At 34.3% G+C, this 19,382-nt stretch overlaps 14 non-coding genes across 14 annotated transcripts; 5 read left to right on the forward strand and 9 right to left on the reverse strand.

The window, feature by feature from the left end:
- Positions 1–717: 717 nt before the first annotated feature.
- Trnat-ugu (transfer RNA threonine (anticodon UGU)) lies at positions 718–789 on the reverse strand. Its single transcript has one exon. It is a non-coding gene; the product is annotated as a tRNA-Thr (tRNA).
- Positions 790–1,761: 972 nt separating this feature from the next.
- Positions 1,762–1,833, reverse strand: Trnat-ugu (transfer RNA threonine (anticodon UGU)). The gene has a single exon. It is a non-coding gene; the product is annotated as a tRNA-Thr (tRNA).
- Positions 1,834–2,038: 205 nt separating this feature from the next.
- On the reverse strand, positions 2,039–2,110 carry Trnat-cgu (transfer RNA threonine (anticodon CGU)). The gene has a single exon. It is a non-coding gene; the product is annotated as a tRNA-Thr (tRNA).
- Positions 2,111–2,925: 815 nt separating this feature from the next.
- On the reverse strand, positions 2,926–2,997 carry Trnat-ugu (transfer RNA threonine (anticodon UGU)). The gene has a single exon. It is a non-coding gene; the product is annotated as a tRNA-Thr (tRNA).
- Positions 2,998–4,752: 1,755 nt separating this feature from the next.
- Positions 4,753–4,824, reverse strand: Trnat-ugu (transfer RNA threonine (anticodon UGU)). Its single transcript has one exon. It is a non-coding gene; the product is annotated as a tRNA-Thr (tRNA).
- Positions 4,825–5,404: 580 nt separating this feature from the next.
- On the reverse strand, positions 5,405–5,476 carry Trnat-cgu (transfer RNA threonine (anticodon CGU)). Its single transcript has one exon. It is a non-coding gene; the product is annotated as a tRNA-Thr (tRNA).
- An 813-nt stretch (positions 5,477–6,289) lies between these two features.
- Trnat-ugu (transfer RNA threonine (anticodon UGU)) lies at positions 6,290–6,361 on the reverse strand. The gene has a single exon. It is a non-coding gene; the product is annotated as a tRNA-Thr (tRNA).
- A 1,766-nt stretch (positions 6,362–8,127) lies between these two features.
- On the reverse strand, positions 8,128–8,199 carry Trnat-ugu (transfer RNA threonine (anticodon UGU)). Its single transcript has one exon. It is a non-coding gene; the product is annotated as a tRNA-Thr (tRNA).
- Positions 8,200–8,780: 581 nt separating this feature from the next.
- Trnat-ugu (transfer RNA threonine (anticodon UGU)) lies at positions 8,781–8,852 on the reverse strand. The gene has a single exon. It is a non-coding gene; the product is annotated as a tRNA-Thr (tRNA).
- Positions 8,853–11,707: 2,855 nt separating this feature from the next.
- Positions 11,708–11,779, forward strand: Trnat-ugu (transfer RNA threonine (anticodon UGU)). Its single transcript has one exon. It is a non-coding gene; the product is annotated as a tRNA-Thr (tRNA).
- Positions 11,780–12,849: 1,070 nt separating this feature from the next.
- Trnat-ugu (transfer RNA threonine (anticodon UGU)) lies at positions 12,850–12,921 on the forward strand. The gene has a single exon. It is a non-coding gene; the product is annotated as a tRNA-Thr (tRNA).
- A 1,090-nt stretch (positions 12,922–14,011) lies between these two features.
- On the forward strand, positions 14,012–14,083 carry Trnat-cgu (transfer RNA threonine (anticodon CGU)). Its single transcript has one exon. It is a non-coding gene; the product is annotated as a tRNA-Thr (tRNA).
- Positions 14,084–15,470: 1,387 nt separating this feature from the next.
- On the forward strand, positions 15,471–15,542 carry Trnat-ugu (transfer RNA threonine (anticodon UGU)). Its single transcript has one exon. It is a non-coding gene; the product is annotated as a tRNA-Thr (tRNA).
- A 2,392-nt stretch (positions 15,543–17,934) lies between these two features.
- Trnat-cgu (transfer RNA threonine (anticodon CGU)) lies at positions 17,935–18,006 on the forward strand. Its single transcript has one exon. It is a non-coding gene; the product is annotated as a tRNA-Thr (tRNA).
- Positions 18,007–19,382: the final 1,376 nt, after the last annotated feature.

A 19,382-nucleotide genomic window follows, 5' to 3' on the forward strand; every position in this document is an offset into this window, starting at 1 on the left:
TTTATAATTTTATTTGATTTTTCGCTTATAGCTTCACGGCCTTTTAATAAATTATATTTATATACAGATATATTAATAATGTTTTACCCACAACTTAATGTGATTTCAATCAAATCGCAAATAAGTGTAGGGATATTATTGAATGTCATAACCTTCTTGCTCTCAGGTCAAAGGTCAAGCTTTTGTTTTACATATTTTTTCTGTGACAAAACAGTTGCCTCCAGTGAGGTTACTCTCACGACCGCTGGTTTACGAGACCAGTGCTCTAACACTGAGCTATGGAGGCTCGCATACATGATTTGTCACACATAAGTTCAAATTATGATATATCGGTATATTAATAATTCCCCACGAATGTGCACCTTTTGTGATGGTTTTAATATGTTTAACAGACATACGCATCATTCCATTGCCTCCACATCTCAGAAGTACGAGCTAAGGACTTGTTCACAAGGGTACGTATTACTTAACTATATAAGCTTCTCCATTAATGTGATTTAAACGGAACCATATTTAAATGAATAACAGCATGGAAGCGTGTGCCACAACCTCTATGCTTTTAGTTCAAGGACAAGGTCACACATGCAGATTTTTATTTAAGTGAAACTTTTATTTCAACCAAATGTTAAAAAGCGAAGGACAAATCGGGTGCATTCATCACGTTACTGTTACAGCGCTCATTTTTGTGTGTGTTTCTTTTTCTGTTAACAAAAGGTTTGCCTCCAGTGAGGTTTGAACTCACGACCCCTGGTTTACAAGACCAGTGCTCTACCACTGAGCTATAGAGGCTTACGCACACGTGTAATCAACCATACGTTAAAATTATCCTTTGGCGATATGTTGACCAATCCCGCACAGCTGTGCACCTTTTATGGAAAGATTGTGTGGCCGTATTTGTATGTATAATATATACAATCGTATGCTCATTATTGAATTGCCTCGATAACTTATTGGTTTGAAAAAAATGTCTAGTAAACCAATGGTTGCTATTTTAACCATGTCTTTGCGCTAAGTTATGAAAGATTTGCTATGATAGAAAGTCTAAAATGTTAATAGAAAATACATTTCAATCGCTGATTTCTTTAGTTGAGATACAATTATAAATAATAAGTCCATATTCTTTACGTTCAATCTGATTTCTATCCAACTTCACCTAAGTATGGATATGTTTATGTTTAAACATTTGGCTACTGAGCTTGTTTCTGTAGTTTTTCACATACATGTGCATGGGTTTAAAAGGTCTTAAATCAACTTGGTAGGTAACTATTGTGTTAAATGGATTGCATGGGAACAATTAAGGTCTCGCCCATAGCTTCACGGGCTTTAAATATATTTCAAATTAAGTCTTCATCTTTAATGAATATCTAATTAATGCGATTTCAATCAAACCACATTTAGTTATCGAACACCATGTGTGAGTTTGTCATAACGTTCATGTTTCAGCTCGAAAGTCTATGTCACATTTGCTTATACGGATTTCTATCATTTTTCAATACATATCACATTTCATCTTCATGTTCTTCCCTTGACTGCTCACTATTTATGTGATTTCAATATAACGTAACATAATTGCAGAACACTTTGGGAGCCATAACCATTACGCTTTCAGGTCAAAGGTCAAGGTAACACATTGAGATGAGTATTTAAATCAAACTTTTATTCCAGATAAATGTTAAAAAACGAAGGCCATATTGAGTGCATTTATCTCGTTCCTGTGACAGCTCTTGTAGTTCGTGTGTTTTTGTCTGTTAACAAAATTCTTGCCTCCAGTGAGGTTTGAACTCACGACCCCTGGTTTACAAGACCAGTGCTCTACCACTGAGCTATAGAGGCTTACGCACACGTGTTATCACCCATACGTTAAATTTACCATTGAAAAAATGTCTAGTAAACCAATGGTTGCTATTTTAACCAACTTAATGTGATTTCAATCAAATCGCAAACAAGTGTAGGGATATCATTGAATGTCATAACCTTCATGCTCTCAGGTCAAAGGTCAAGCTTTTGTTTTACATATTTTTTTCTGTGACAAAACAGTTGCCTCCAGTGTGGTTTGAACTCACGACCCCTGGTTTACGAGACCAGTGCTTTACCACTGAGCTATAGAGGCTCGAATACACGATTGGTCACACATAAGTTAAAATTATGATATATCGGTATATTAATATTTCCCCACGACTGTGCACCTTTTGTGATGGTTTAAATATGTATAACAGACATACACATCATTCCATTGCCTCCATATCTCAGAAGTAAGAGATAAGGTCTTGTTCACAAGGGTACGTATTGCTTTACTATATAAGCTTCATCCCTCAGCTATACTTTTCAAATTATCGAATGGGACACAAGCAGACTCGGCAGAGTTGTAGACCACAATTGGAAGATTTGTGGAAATACAATGCTTGGTCACACTTTGATGTCACTGTTCAACAATATTTAACTTATAGCAATACTTTGTGGCTCAGCTGTTTATTTGAATTTAATCAAACTTTAAATGATTTGTTGATCATTGTGGAATATTAAACGTTGTTTTGTAATGCATGAAGTGTGTGAGCTAAGTTTAAAGTTCTTAGGTCAGCCTTGGAGGTCTTTCTGGCGTAATATTGATTGCATAGGTTTATTTGATTTTTCGCCAATATATTTGTGTGTTCAACACTTCTCATATTTCTTACTCATGTTTTGCCTGACCTTTCTGTTAATGTGATTTGAACGAAACCATATTTAAATGATGAACAACATGGGAGCGTGTGCCATAACCTCTTTGCGTTTAGTTCAAGGACAAGGTCACACGTGCAGATTTTTTATTTAAATCAAACTTTTATTCAAAATAAATGTTAAAAACCGACGGAAAAATCGGGTGCATTCATCACGTTACTGTTACAGCGTTCATTTTTGTGTGTGTTTCTTTTTTTTTTACAAAACATTTGCCTCCAGTGAGGTTTGAACTCACGACCCCTGGTTTACAAGACCAGTGCTCTACCACTGAGCTATAGAGGCTTGCGCACACGCGTTATCACCCATAAGTAAAAATTATTATTTAGCGATATGTTGACCAATCCCGCACACCTGTGCACCTTTTATGGAATGAGTGTGTGGCCGCATTTGTATGTATAATATATATGCTCTTTTTTGAATTGCCTCGATAACTTATTGGTTTGAAAAAATGTCTATTTAACCAATGATCGCTTTTCAACCATGTCTTTGCGCTAAGTTATGAAATATTTGCTATGATAGAAAGTGTAAAATGTTAATAGAAAATACATTTCAATCGCTGATTTCTTTAGTTGAGATACAATGATATATAAAAAGTCCATATTCTTCACATTCAATCGGATTTCTATCCAACTTCACTTAAGTATGGAGATGTTTATGTTTATGTTTAAACATTTGGCTACTGAGCTTGTTTCTGTAGTTTTTCACATACATATGCATGGGTTTGAAAGGTCTTAAATCAACCTGGTAGGTAACTATTGTGTTAAATGGATTGCATGGGAACATTTCAGGTATCGCCCATAGCTTCACGGGCTTTAAATATATTTCATATTAAGTCTTCATCTTTTATGAATATCTAATTATTATTAATGTGATTTCAATCAAACTACATATAGTTATCGAACACCATGTGGGAGTGTGTCATAACGTTCATGTTTCAGGTCACCTTTGTTTATACGGATTTCTATCATATTTCTATTCAATATGGTTATGAAAAACTTCAGAAACTAATCCAGTAGTCGAAAGTTTAAACATAAAACAAATTAAATACAAATATCTCACAATGCCTCATCGGGTGCATTTATTACGATTTGTACCCCATATGGGATTGTAAGATTAGGGTTACAATGCATTAAGTTTGTGAGCTTTGATCGAAATGTCTGACGCCAGCTTTGGCTGGTATTGTAACGTTAATGGATTTCATAGTTAATCATGTGTTACCACAATTTAAACTATTAATGTGATTTCAATCAAATCGCAAATTAGTATAGAGATATAACTGAAAAGATTGTCATAACCTTCATGCTCTCAGGTCAAAGGTCAAGCTCTTGATTTTCATATTTTTTCCATGACAAAAATAGTTTACGAGACCAGTGCTCTACCGCTGAGGTATAGAGGCTCGCCTACATAATTTATCACACATAAGTTAAAATTATCATATATCGGTATATCAACAATTCCCCACATCTGTGTACTTTTTGTGAGGGTTTTCATATGTATAATAGACATACGCATTATTCAATTGCCTCCAAATCTCAGTAGTAGGAGATAAGTTCTTGCTCACCACTGGATGCAATGATATACTGTATAAGCTTCACCCTCAGCTATACTTTTCAAACTATCGGATGGAATACAGTCAGGTTCGGCAGTTTTGTAGACCACCATTGCAAGGTTTGTGGAAATACAATGCATGGACACACTTGGAGGTCACTGTCAAAAAATATTTACGTCATAGCAATACTTCGTAGCTTAGCTGTTAATTTGAATTCAATCAAATTTAAATCTTCATGCTCTTCCCATGACTTCTCTTTATTGATGTGATTTCAATCTAACGTAATATAATTAAAGAACAATTTGGGAGCGTATGTCATCATCTTTACGCTTTCAGTTCAAAGATCAAGGTAACACATGCAGATAAGAATTCCAATAAAACTTCCATTCGAGGTAAATGCTACAAAAAACGAAAGCAAAATTGGGTGCGTTTGTCTCGTTCTTGTGACAGCTCTTGTCGTTTATGTGTTTTGTCTGTTAAAAAACTTTTGCCTCCAATGAGGTTTGAACTCACGATCCCTGATTTACAAGACCAGTGCTCTACTACTGAGATATAGAGGCTCGCATAAACGTTTTATCACACAAAGTTAAAATTACCATTGCTCGGTATTTTAACTATATTTACAATTCTAAACAACCATTTCAAGATACAATGCTTGGTCATACTTGGAGGTCACTGATCAACAATATTTATCTCAAAGATATACTTCGTGGCTCAGCTGTCAATTTGAATTCAATCAAACTTGACAGATTTATTTACTACGGTGGAATATTAAGAAGAAGTTTCTTCGTGCATGAAGTGTGTGAGCTTAGCTTGAAAGTTCTTAGATCAGCCTTGGAGATCAATATTGTGTTGTATTGTTTTCATAGGTATTTATTTTATGTTTCGCCCATAGCTTTATGTGTTCTCAAAACATGCCATATTTTTTCATGTTCTATAAATGACATCTTACTTTTAATGTAACCTATATCAAACCAAATATGATTGAAGAACACCATGGGAGCGTGGTCATTACCTTTATGCTTTCAGTTCAATGGTCAAGTCACACTAACAGATATCTATTTAAATCAAACTTTTATTTAAAGTAATGTTTAAACAACAATGCCATATCGGGTTCATATATTCTTTTAACAAAACTTTTGCCTCCAGTGAGGTTTGAACTCACGACCCCTGGTTTACGAGACCAGTGCTCTACCACTGAGCTATAGAGGCTCGCATACACGATTGGTCACACATAAGTTAAAATTATGATATATCGGTATATTAATAATTCCCTACGAATGTGCACCTTTTGTGATGGTTTAAATATGTATAACAGACATACGCATCATTCCATTGCCTCCATATCTCAGAAGTAAGAACTAAGGACTTGTTCACAAGGGTACGTATTGCTTTACTATATAAGCTTCATCCCTCAGCTATACTTTCAAATTATCGAATGGAACAGAAGCAGACTCGGCAGTGTTGTAGACCACAATTGGAAGATGTGTGGAAATACAATGCTTGGTCACACTTTGAGGTCACTGTTCAACAATATTTAACTTATAGCAATATTTTGTGGCTCAGCTGTTAATTTGAATTTAATCAAACTTTAAATGATTTGTTGATCATTGTGGAATATTAAACGTTGTTTTGTAATGCATGAAGTGTGTGAGCTAAGTTTAAAGTTCTTAGGTCAGCCTTGGAGGTCTTTCTTGCGTAATATTGATTGAATAGGTTTATTTGATTTTTCGCCAATATATTTGTGTGTTCAACACTTCTCATATTTCTTACTCATGTTTTGCCTGACCTTTCTGTTAATGTGATTTGAACGAAACCATATTTAAATGATGAACAGCATGGGAGCGTGTGCCATAACCTCTTTGCTTTTAGTTCAAGGACAAGGTCACTCATGCAGATTTTTATTTAAATCAAACTTTTATTCAAAATAAATGTTAAAAACCGAAGGAAAAATCGGGTACATTCATCACGTTACTGTTACAGCGTTCATTTTTGTGTGTGTTTCTTTTTCTTTTACAAAACATTTGCCTCCAGTGAGGTTTGGACTCACGACCCCTGGCTTACAAGACCAGTGCTCTACCACTGAGCTATAGAGGCTTACGCACACGTGTTATCACCCATAAGTTAAAATCATTATTTAGCGATATGTTGACCAATCCTGCACAGCTGTGCACCTTTTATGGAATGAGTGCGTAGCCGCATTTGTATGTATAATATATACAATCGTATGCTCATTATCGAATTGCCTCGATAACTTATTGGTTTGAAAAAAATGTCTAGTAAACCAATGGTTGCTATTTTAACCATATCTTTGGGCTAAGTTATGAAAGATTTGCTATGATAGAAAGTGTAAAATGTTAATAGAAAATATATTTCAATCGCTGATTTCTTTAGTTGAGATACAATGATATATAAAAAGTCCATATTCTTCACATTCAATCGGATTTCTATCCAACTTCACCTAAGAAAGGAGATGTTTATGTTTATGTTTAAACATTTGGCTACTGAGCTTGTTTCTGTAGTTTTTCACATACATATGCATGGGTTTGAAAGGTCTTAGATCAACCTGGTAGTTATCTATTGTGTTAAATGGATTGCATGGGAACAATTAAGGTCTCGCCCATAGCTTCACGGGCTTTAAATATATTTCAAATTAAGTCTTCATCTTTAATGAATATCTAATTAATATTAATGCGATTTCAATCAAACCACATTTAGTTATCGAACACCATGTGGGAGTGTGTCATAACGTTCATGTTTCAGGTCACATTTGTTTATACGGATTTCTATCATATTTCTATTCAATATGGTTATGAAAAACTTCAGAAACTAATCCAGTAGTCGAAAGTTTAAACATAAAACAAATTAAATACAAATATCTCACAATGCCTCATCGGGTGCATTTATTACGATTTGTACCCCATATGGGATTGTAAGATTAGGGTTACAATGCATTAAGTTTGTGAGCTTTGATCGAAATGTCTGACGCCAGCTTTGGCTGTTATGATAACGTTAATGGATTTCATAGTTAATCATGTGTTACCACAATTTAAACTATTAATGTGATTTCAATCAAATCGCAAATTAGTATAGAGATATAACTGAAAAGATTGTCATAACCTTCATGCTCTCAGGTCAAAGGTCAAGCTCTTGATTTTCATATTTTTTCTATGACAAAAATAGTTTACGAGACCAGTGCTCTACCGCTGAGGTATAGAGGCTCGCCTACATAATTTATCACACATAAGTTAAAATTATCATATATCGATATATTAACAATTCCCCACATCTGTGTACTTTTTGTGAGGGTTTTCATATGTATAATAGACATACGCATTATTCAATTGCCTCCAAATCTCAGTAGTAGGAGATAAGTTCTTGCTCACCACTGGATGCAATGATATACTGTATAAGCTTCACCCTCAGCTATACTTTTCAAACTATCGGATGGAATACAGTCAGGTTCGGCAGTTTTGTAGACCACCATTGCAAGGTTTGTGGAAATACAATGCTTGGACACACTTGGAGGTCACTGTCAAAAAATATTTACGTCATAGTAATACTTCGAAGCTTAGCTGTTAATTTGAATTCAATCAAATTTACATCTTCATGCTCTTCCCATGACTTCTCACTATTGATGTGATTTCAATCTAACATAATATAATTAAAGAACAATTTGGGAGCGTATGTCATCATCTTTACGCTTTCAGTTCAAAGATCAAGGTAACACATGCAGATAAGAATTCCAATAAAACTTCCATTCGAGGTAAATGCTACAAAAAACGAAGGCAAAATTGGGTGCATTTGTCTCGTTCCTGTGACAGCTCTTGTTGTTTATTTGTTTTTGTCTGTTAAAAAACTTTTGCCTCCAATGAGGTTTGAACTCACGATCCCTGATTTACAAGACCAGTGCTCTACTACTGAGCTATAGAGGCTCGCATAAACTTTTTATCACACAAAGTTAAAATTACCATTGCTCGGTATTTTAACTATATTTACAATTCTAATCAACCATTTCAAGATACAATACTTGGTCATACTTGGAGGTCACTGATCAACAATATTTATCTCAAAGATATGCTTCGTGGCTCAGCTGTCAATTTGAATTCAATCAAACTTTACAGATTTATTGACTACGGTGGAATATTAAGAAGAAGTTTCTTCGTGCATGAAGTGTGTGAGCTTAGCTTGAAAGTTCTTAGATCAGCCTTGGAGATCAATATTGTGTTATATTGTTTTCATAGGTATTTATTTTATGTTTCGCCCATAGCTTTATGTGTTCTCAAAACATGCCATATTTGTTCATGTTCTATAAGTGACATCTTACTTTTAATGTAACCTATATCAAACCAAATATGATTGAAGAACACCATGGGAGCGTGGTTATTACCTTTATGCTTTCAATTCAATGGTCAAGGTCACACTTACAGATATCTATTTAATTCAAACTTTTATTTAAAGTAATGTGAAAACAACAATGCCATATCGGGTGCATATATTCTTTTAACAAAACTTTTGCCTCCAGTGAGGTTTGAACTCACGACCCCTGGTTTACAAGACCAGTGCTCTACCACTGAGCTATAGAGGCTCGCATAGGCGCATTATCACTCATAAGTTTAAATATCAATGGTCGATATGTTGACCAATTCAGCACAGCTGTGCACCTTTTGTTGAGATAGTGTGTCACGCATAAAACTTTTGTGCTCATCGGTAAAAAAGCTGACACTTAGAGTTCATGTTCAGCAATATGGATATCATTGTCATACTTCATGTCTCAGCCATATTTCTAACTATTTATTGGAATATAATACAACTTCGCAGAATAATTGTGAACCATGAAGGCCTGGTCATGCTTGGAGGTCGCTTTTAAAGACTATACATGTATTTTATAACAATAATTCGTGTCTTATCTGAAGAATATTTGAACTCACTACCCGTGATTTACAAGGCAATTGCTCTACCACTGTGCTCTTTAGGGTAACATACACGTATTATCGCTCATAAGTTTAAATTTCCAAGTTCAAGTGTCAAGTTTTATTTTCATCATGGCATGTAATATACATGTGATATCACAAAACAATAAAACACATATTAATAAACATCAAATAAAACAGTTTACAAACATATCAAAGGCAAAAAAGCTTATAATAAACAACATCAGAGAAAATATAAAGTAATAAGACACAGCGGAATAGTATTGTAATTATGAGCAGATCTTGTAGTTAATCGGAGTATGGAGAGTGAGTCATCTGAATTTCAGTAAGATAATTTTACAGAACAATGCTAACTTAATTAATTTAGATCTATTGTTACAGTTTATATGTTCATCTAATTTAAAAGAGTTTGGGTGACGAATGTAATAAGGAACAATAAGTTTTTTACGTATGATTGAAAAATGGTTAGATTCAAGTAAGTAGTAAAAATTCATCTTTTAACAATTGACTTAAAATTATCAGGGCTACTGACTGATTATCTTATAAAATAATCAGACAAACCAAGTTCGTTTATGGTATTGCTAACGAAGGATAACCATGGAAAAAACAATAACATTACTATGTATGGTTTTAGAATCGTATTATATAACAACTTGGATATTTTACAATCTTTTTCTTTCACAATCTTGCTCCATCAACATAAAACTCTCGATTTAATTTTTAAAGCTATGGGTTTTACACCAAGTTCACCATACACCATGCAGTTAGGGGTGGAAGCTTTGAGATTGAGTATTAATTTGCAATATTTCAGCTGAAACTGTTCAATTATCTTGATATTTTCAAAACCCCATACTTCGCAAAGTATTACAAAATTGGAGCTATCATAGAATCAAACAAATGTTACTGATACTGAAATGGAAAGATTGAGTTTTCGCGACTTTGAATAATTGAGAACATAGCTCTTCTTGCTTGTTCAACAAGTCTTTTCTTTGCTTTACAAAAACAACCATTATAATTAAAAAGTATTCCCAGATAGGAGAATTCTTCAACAAACTGTAGTATTTTATTGTTATAGAAAAAATCTGCATTATTTTTAACTTTTGATTTACTAAACAGAACAACTTTTGTTTAATCCTTATTGACTTGTAAATACCATAACGTACAGTAGTCAAACATAGCATTTAAAGCACTTTGTTCCGATGGTAGATATGTTTACCAATCCCGCACAGCTGTTAATTGTGTGAGTATATCTCCGTATTTATATGTATAATATACATGCGCATTATGCAAATGCATCCCCATAACTCACTTGTTAGAGTAAAGGTCTGCACTGTGTTGTTTGTGGAATTTTGTGCTGTTTTTCCGTGTTTCTTGTTTGTGATGTTTTGTTTTTATGTTTGTCTTTGGCGTTTACCCTTTGCTATTAAACGGGGTTTATGTTTAATTTTTTTGGCTACAGTGTTTTTTCTTTAGCTTTTTATATAAATATTGTAAACTAGGGTTCGCGACTATGATCAATGAAGGATCTTTTCATAGAAACCTTAAAATTTAAACACAAAATATATTTAAATCGGTGCTTTTCTGAGCTGTGAATTGTTCATGACGTATTTTTTAACTAAAAAAATGTTTCAATTTTATTTTCTTACATGAACAACACATTTAAAGGAACTGTTCTATTATTTGAAATGTTCAACTGAAACAATGAAGAACACAAGACATCTTCTGTTTCCATGACACCTTCATTTATTAAGTATCTATACAATGCACAATGAACGAAATGACCTACAATACAATACAGGAATGCTTATGTTGCTGTTTGTAAAAAATCCATGAAGAATTTTCCTGCAGAATTTTCCTAATGGAAACTATTTCTTTTATTGAAAATTCAATGACTTTAAAAATAAACTCGATTATTAAAACAAAATGTTTGCCGTGGCAACAATAAATATGATTAGTACTAAGTTCATTTGTAAAACTACTGGAAAAAGATTGTATGTTAAGATCATAGGTTTTTGTCAAATAATCGTTTTTCTTACTCTTTTAAACCTGCTCTGTAAAATACGGTGTAATACAACAAGATTCCTAGTATTCTTCATTGTTTCTGTTGAACAATTTAAATAATAGAACATTTCCATAGAAATTTGTTTCTCATCTAAGGAAATAAAATTGCGGTACAAACAAAAATAATATTTAGCAGAAAAACATTTCAAGTGACGATAATTCACTGCTCAAGTAATTAGCGATTTGAATATATTTTGTGTTTAAATTTCACAGGTTCTATAATCCCTCCTATCTGAGCCCAGAGTTAGGATCACAGTCGCGAACCTTGGTTTAAAAAGACATTTGCTCTATGAAGTGAGTTATGGATGCAACTGAACAGTACGCATGTCTGTCATACATTTAAGTATTGCTACATTCTCCCTTAACAAAAGGCCCACAGCTGTGCAGGATTGATCAACATATCGACCATTGGAAATTTAAACTAATGATTGATTGTGCTTAAATGTGAGCCTCTATAGCACAGTGGAGGAGCACTGGTCTTGTAAACCAGGGGTCGTGAGTTCAAACCTCACTGGAGGCAACTGTTTTGTCTATGAAAAATAAGAGCTGTTACGGAAACGTCATAAATGTCCCCGACATGGCCTTGTAAGGCATTTGATTTCAGCAAATAGTTTAAAGTTTAAATATATCGACGTTTTTAAGGGTGACCTTGACCCTAAAACTGAAAGTTAAAGCTTACGGCACACTCTCCCATTATATTCTGCTTTTATTTGTGGTTTCATTAAAATCACATCAATGATGCAAAGTTATTAATGAAACATGAAAATAAATATGTAATTTATTGAAGCTCATGGAGCTATGGGTGAGACATCAAATGAACGTATGAATTCCATTTTACGCAATACTGACCTCCGAGGATGACCTTATACCTTTCAAACTAACCTCAATCATTTATGCATAAGAAAACTACTCTTAAAATACCACAAACACGTCTATAAATATGTGAAGTTTGATTGAATTTCAATTAATAGCTGAGACACGAATTAAATCTGGTTAAACAGTGAGCTCAAAGCCTGATCAAGCATTGTATGGCCATACAACTTGCTATGGTGGTCTGCGATTCTGCTAAGAATGATTTTATTCAATTTGGTAGTTTGTGTGACACACCTTTCCATGCTGCTCTTTACGTACGTGAACTTTGATCGAAATCCGACTGAATGTGGAAAAAACGGACTTGTGGTGTCTATCCAGGGATCTCAATTCTCAACTTAATAATATCAGCTATTGTTATTTATTTTGTGTTTTAATTTGACAGTTTCTATAAAAACATCCTTCCCTTATAAGGCCATAATTTTGGTCAAAGTCGCTAAACCCTGGTGTAAAATATTGTTTCTGTAACTACTGAGTTATGGAGGCTATTGAGTAATAAGCATGTCTTTTGTACATATATAACAAAAGTGCATGCGTGGAATTTGAAAATACACCGATCAAAAGTTTATTCAACTTATGAGTGATAAGATGTCCATTCGTGCCTCTATAGTTCAGTGGTACTGAGCACTTTTGGACTATGCAAATGCACAGTTGTAGGTAATTGTTAATATACCGATATATGAAAAATTATAACTTATGTGTGCTATTTCGTGTATGTGTGCCTCTATAGCTCAGTGGTAGAGCACTGGTCTTGTAAACCAGGGGTCGTGAGTTCAAACCTCACTGGAGGCAAAGGTTTCGTTAACAGACAGAAACACACACACAACACGAGCTGTCACAGAAACGATATAAATGCACCCAATTTGGCCTTCGGTTTTTTAACATATATTTGGAATGAAAGTTTTAGTTAAATACTCATCTGCATGTGTTACCTTGACCTTTGAACCGAAAACGTAAAGGTTATGATAAACGCTCCCAAAGAGTTCTTCAATTATATTACGTTAGATTAAAATCACGCATATAGTGAAAAGTCATGGGAAGAACATGAAGGTGATATATGATATGTATTGAAAACACATAATGCAAGAAAAGAATGGGAAATCAAATAAACCTATGAAATCAATATTGCGCAATATTGACCTCCAAGGTTTACCATAGAACTTTTAAACTTATCTCACACACTTCATGCATTACAAAGCTACACTTATTATTACACAATGACCTTCAAATCCGTAAAGTTTCAAATTAACAGCTGAGCCACGAAGTATTGCTATGACGTATATATTGTTGAACAGTGACCTCCACGTGTGACCAAACATTGTATTTCAACAAACCTTGCAATAGTGGTCTACACCTGTGCGGATTCCGCTTGTGTTCCATTCGATAGATTGAAAACAATAGCTGAGGGATTGAGCTTATATAGTATTGTAATGTAATCCACATTGCGGAAGAATTACCTCAATGTGTGACTTTGACATTTGTGATTAGCTCACGGACTGAATGGCGACACACCTTCCCATGCTTATTTATACGTATGTGAAGTTTGATGGAAATCCGATTAAAAATTAACAATACTAAAATGTGATATCTATCGACGTATCTTAATTCTAAACTATAGAAATCAAGAAAACATATTTCTTGCTTAAATGTTACAGATTCTATGAAAAAGGAGCCTGCCTTATTTAGCTCATATGTATCATCACAGTCGCAACCCCTGGTGTACAACACCTTTCCTCTAATTTCTGAGTAATTGAGGCAATTGAATAATGCGCATGTCTATTATACAATTGAAAACCCTCTCAAAAGATGCACAATTGTGGGGAATTGTTTATATACATATCTATGATAATTTTAACGTATGTGTGATGAAACGTGTATGCGAGCCTCTATAGCTCAGTGGTAGAGCACTGGTCTCGTAAACCAGGGGTCGTGAGTTCAAACCTCACTGGAGGCAACTGTTTTGTCACAGAAAAAGTATGAAAACCATTAAATCAATATTATCATCAAAGCATTCAATCTAAGCCCACATATTTAATGCATGGCAACTCTAATCTAAATATTACATTGTGGTGTACAAATCGTGATAAATGCACCCGATAAGGCCTTGTCAGATATTTGTATTTTACATTTTCTTTTGAATAAAAAATATTGGAATTCGTATCTGCAAATATGACCTTGACCTTTCAGCTGAAACATGAACGTTATGCATGTACACAGCCACAAGGAGTTCTTAATATATGTGTGGTTCCAAGGCGGTACCTGACAATCCTTGATAAACATACCTAGTTTTTTTATATATAGTATGTATGCACTTTGCTGCTTGTGGAGTTTTGTGCTGTTCTTCTATGTTTCTTGTTTGTGATTTTATGTTCTATGTCTTTGGCGTTTACCCAGTGCCATTAAACCGGGTTTATGTTTAAACTATTTGCTACTGAGCTTGTTTCTATAGCTTTTCGTATACATATTGATTGGAATCACATTGATAGCAACAAGTTATTGAAAAAATATGAATACTGAATACATGAATAAAATGTAATTAAAGACCTTGAAGCTATGGGCGAGACACCAAATGTACCTTTGCAATCCATTAAACGCAATATTAACCTACAAGGCTGATTTTAAGACCATTCAAACCAATTCTATTCTATACGTAGGTGAGTTTGATCGAAATCCGATTCAACGTAAAGAATACGGACTCATTGAATAAATCATTATATTTAAAGTTGCACTCTCACATTTTACCGTTTTTACAACTTTTTTTATTTTTAGTCTTGGAAAGAGCAAATATTTGTGTTAGTATCTGCAAACCAATGATAAAAGACGGCTGGCAAAAGATCAGATCGCAGATTTTCATACTTCCTTTCGAAAATTAATGCTTTATGGCTTAAAACGCTACTAACGGTTTAAGAAAAATGCATAAAACATCAATTTTGGAACTTGAATATAAAAATCTGCGATCTATTTTTTGTCAACAGTCTAATATTACTGGTTTCCATGCATTTTCGCAAAATATGGCTCGTTCTAAGACAAAAAAAAAAAAAGTTGTCAAAACGTTCAATCTGTGAGAGTGCAGCTTTAAATTCTCAACTAAAGTAATCAGCGACTGAAAAATAATTTAGTATTTACAATCAAAAATAATCTTTCATAACTTCGAAATGTACAATTAAAATAGTGACCCTTGATTTACTAGACCCTTTTCAAACCAATGAATTATGGAGACAGTTAATTAGTGAGCTTATCAAGTATACATATGATTACGGCCTCACACGCGTTCCAAAAAAAGGTGCACAACTGTTTGGAATTGGTGAACATATCTTATGAGTGATAAGACGAGTATCTGAGCCTCTATAGCTCAGTGGTAGAGCACTGGTCTTGTAAACCAGGGATCGTGACTTCAAACATAACTGGAGGCAAATGTTTTGTTTAAAGACAAAACACACACACACACCCACAACAACAGCTGGAACGAGATAAATGCACCCAATAAATAAACATCGGCAAGTGTGACCATGACATTTGAACTAAAAGCCGTGATCTAATCACAAATGCCAAGGTACCACATCGACGTAAATGTTCTGCAGTAAGGATTTCATTTCAATATTATATAAGCTTCATCCCTCAGCTAATGTTTTCAAACTATCGAGTGAAACACAAGCAGACACCGCACAATTACAGACTACGATTGAAAATGTGTGGAAATACAATGCTTGATCACACTTGATCATTTTTATTTCAAACAATACTTCGCTGTTCAGCTGTTAATTTTAATTCATCAAACTTAACAGATTTGTAGATCATTGTTGATTATTAAGAGTAGTTTTGTAATGCATGAGAAGTGTGTGAGTTTAGGTTGAAAGTTCTAAGATCAGCCTAGGAGGTCAATATTGCGTAATATTGATTTCATAGGTTTATTTGAGTTGGCCTTGTCAGACATTTGAATTCAACAAATACTTCAAATAAAAAGTTTGAATAAGTCGACATTTCTAAGTGTGACCTTGACCATTAATCTGAAAGCAGCACGCTTACAACATATTCTCCCATGATATTCTTCTTTAGTTTGAAATCACATTAATGATGCAAAGTTATAAATGCAACATGAACAAATAATATATAATTTATTGAACGCCCATGGAGCTATGGGTAAGACATCAAATGAACCTATGAAGAACATTTTACGCAAAAATGACTCCCAAGGCTTACCTTAGACATTTTAATCTAAGCTCACTCACTTATGCATGACAAAACTACTCTTAAAATTCCACAGTGGTCGATAAATATGTGAAGTTTGATTGAATTGAAATTAATAGCTGAGACACGAAGTATTGCTGTGAACTAAAGCTTGTTAAACAGCGAGCTCAAAGTCTGATCAAGCATTGTATGGCCGTACAACTTGCTATGGTGGTCTGGGATTCTGCGAAGAATGGTTTTATTCCATTTGATAGTTTGCGTAACACACCTTTCCAAACTGCTCTTTACGTATGTGAGGTTTGATCGAAATACGACTAAAAGTGAAAAATACGAACTGGTGCTATCTCTCAAGGTATCTCAATTCTCAACTGAACAATTCAGCGATTGATATTTAGTTTGTGTTAAAATTTGACAGTTTCTATATAAACATCCTTCCCTTCTAAGGTCATAATTATGGTCAATGTCGCTAGCCCTGGTTTACAATAATTTTGCTGTACCTACTGAGTTATGGAGGCTATTGAATAATAAAAATGTCTTTTGTACATTTAACAACAGTCATACACTTTCTCCATAAAAAGGTGCATGCGGGGATTGGTCAATACATCGACCAAACAATATTTAACTTATGATTGATATGACACGTATTTGCGCCTCTATAGCTCAGTGGTCTTGTGAACAAGGGTTCGTGAGTTAAAACCTCACTGGAGGCAAATATTTCGTTAAAAGACAAAACACACACACACAGCAAGAGCTGTCACTGGAACGAGATAAATGTACCAGAGTTGGTCTTGGGTTTTTTAGTATTTATTTTGAAGTTAGGTTTAAAGTGTTTTTATTACTTTTCAGTTTGGTTTACATAAACATCTGCAAGTGTGACCTTGGTCTTTGAACTGAAAGCATAAAGGTTAAAGGCTGACCTAAAAACAACAAACTAAGATAACATAGTTCATGCATTACAAAACCACTCTTATTATTACACAAGTGTCTACAAATCTGTAAAATTTGATTGAATTCAAATTAACAGCTGAGGAACAAAGTATTTCTATAAAATAAATATTGGTAAACAGTGACCTCCAAGTATGACCAAGCATTGTATTTCCAAACCTCTTGCAAGGATGGTATACAATGGTGCGGTGTCTGCTTGTGTTCCATTCGATTATTTGAAAACAATAGCTGAGGGATGAAGCTTATATAGCATTGCAATTACCTCGATGTGTGACCTTGACATTTGTGATAAGCTCACGGACTTTAATGGCGACACACTTTCCGATGCTGCTCTCTACTTATGTGTAATTTGATAGAAATCCGCTTAAAAGTGAACAATACTGATATGAGATATTTATCCATGTATCAGAATTCTCAGTTATAAAAATAAAGAAAAATGAGTTCGTGTTTAAATTTTACAGATTCTATGAAAAGCGATCCTGCCTAATTTAGCTCATAGGTATCATTAAAGTCGAGACCCTAGGTGTACAAGACCTTTCCTCTTACTACTGAGTTATTGAGGCAGTTGAATAATGCGCATCTGTATTAAACACATGAAAACCTCCACAAAAGGTGCACAGTTGTGGGGAAGTGTTTAAATTTTAACCTATTTGTAGTAAGCCGCGTATGTGAGCCTCTATAGCTCAGTGGTAGAGCACTGGTCTCGTAAATCAGGGGTCGTGAGTTCAAACCTCACTGGAGGCAACTGTTTTGTCACAGAAAAAGAATGAAAAACAAAAGCTTGACCTTTGATCTGAGAGCATGAAGATTATGACATACTCTTCAATGATATGCATACACTTCTGCGCGATTTGATTGAAATCAAATTAACACTTGAAAGTTATTGGCGTAAAATAAAGAAAATGATATATATGAATGCATGTATAAATAATTTATTATTAGCCCATGAAGATATGGACGAGAAATTAAATATAACTTTGATATCCATCAACGCAATATTAACATCCAAGACTGACACTAAACCTTTTGATCTAAGCTCACAAACCTTTTACATGGCAACTAGCGGAGGTATCTTAAAATCGCAAAGTGGGTTTCAAAGCGTGACAAATGCACCCGACAAGGCCTCGTCAGACATTTATATTAAACATTTTGTTTGAATAGAAAAAAATGATTGTAATTCATACCTGCAAATGTACCTTTGATATTTGAGCTAAAACATGAACGTTATGACACACATATTGTTCTTAAACCTTGTTTGATTCAAATAACATATATTTCAACAAGTTATTCATAAAAGATGAATACTTAACACGAAATTAATTTAAAGCCCATGAAGCTATAGGCGAGACATCAAATGCACCATTGCAGTCCATTTTACGCAATCTTTACCTACAAGGCCGATTATAAGACCTTTGAAACCCATACTACTCTATACGTTGGTGAAGTTTGATCGAAATCCGATTTAACAGCATACGGACTGATTGTATACATCATTGTATATCAATTATGAAATGAAGAAATCAGCGATTGAAATTTATTTTGTATTACAATATGTAATATTTTACAGTCTCTATCAAAAATAATCTTTTATAACTAAGCCCAAATAAATATTTAAATAGCGACCCTTGGTTTACTACACCCGTTTCAAAACAATCAGCTTTATTATTAATTATACATTTTACTGACCGTTCCTAGGCGGTACCTAACAATTTTTGATAAACATACCTAGTTTTTTATCCCCCGCCGAATCGAAGGTTTCGGGAGGGGGATATTGTTTTGGCGTTGGCCGTCCGTCATTCCGTCTGTCCGTCCGGAACCATATCTTGGTAGGCATTGATCAGAAAATGTTCAAACTTGGTCAGAAGTTCCCATTGATCATATCTCGATCACTTGTTAAAGTGCGTCACACTGGATCAAAAATAGGTTACTAGGTCAAATCTTAGAAAAATCTTTGGAACAAACTAGATGCATTATACCTGGTCAAATATTCTTGAAACTTAATGTAAATGTTTTCCTTGATGAACTCTTGGACGTATATAAAACTGGGTCACAAATGATCAAAAATTATAGCTCAGTGGTAGAGCACTGGTCTTATAAACCAGGGGTCGTGAGTTCAAACC

Source organism: Mya arenaria, chromosome 2 (assembly GCF_026914265.1).
Source record: "Mya arenaria isolate MELC-2E11 chromosome 2, ASM2691426v1".
Lineage (NCBI taxonomy): Eukaryota > Metazoa > Mollusca > Bivalvia > Myida > Myidae > Mya > Mya arenaria.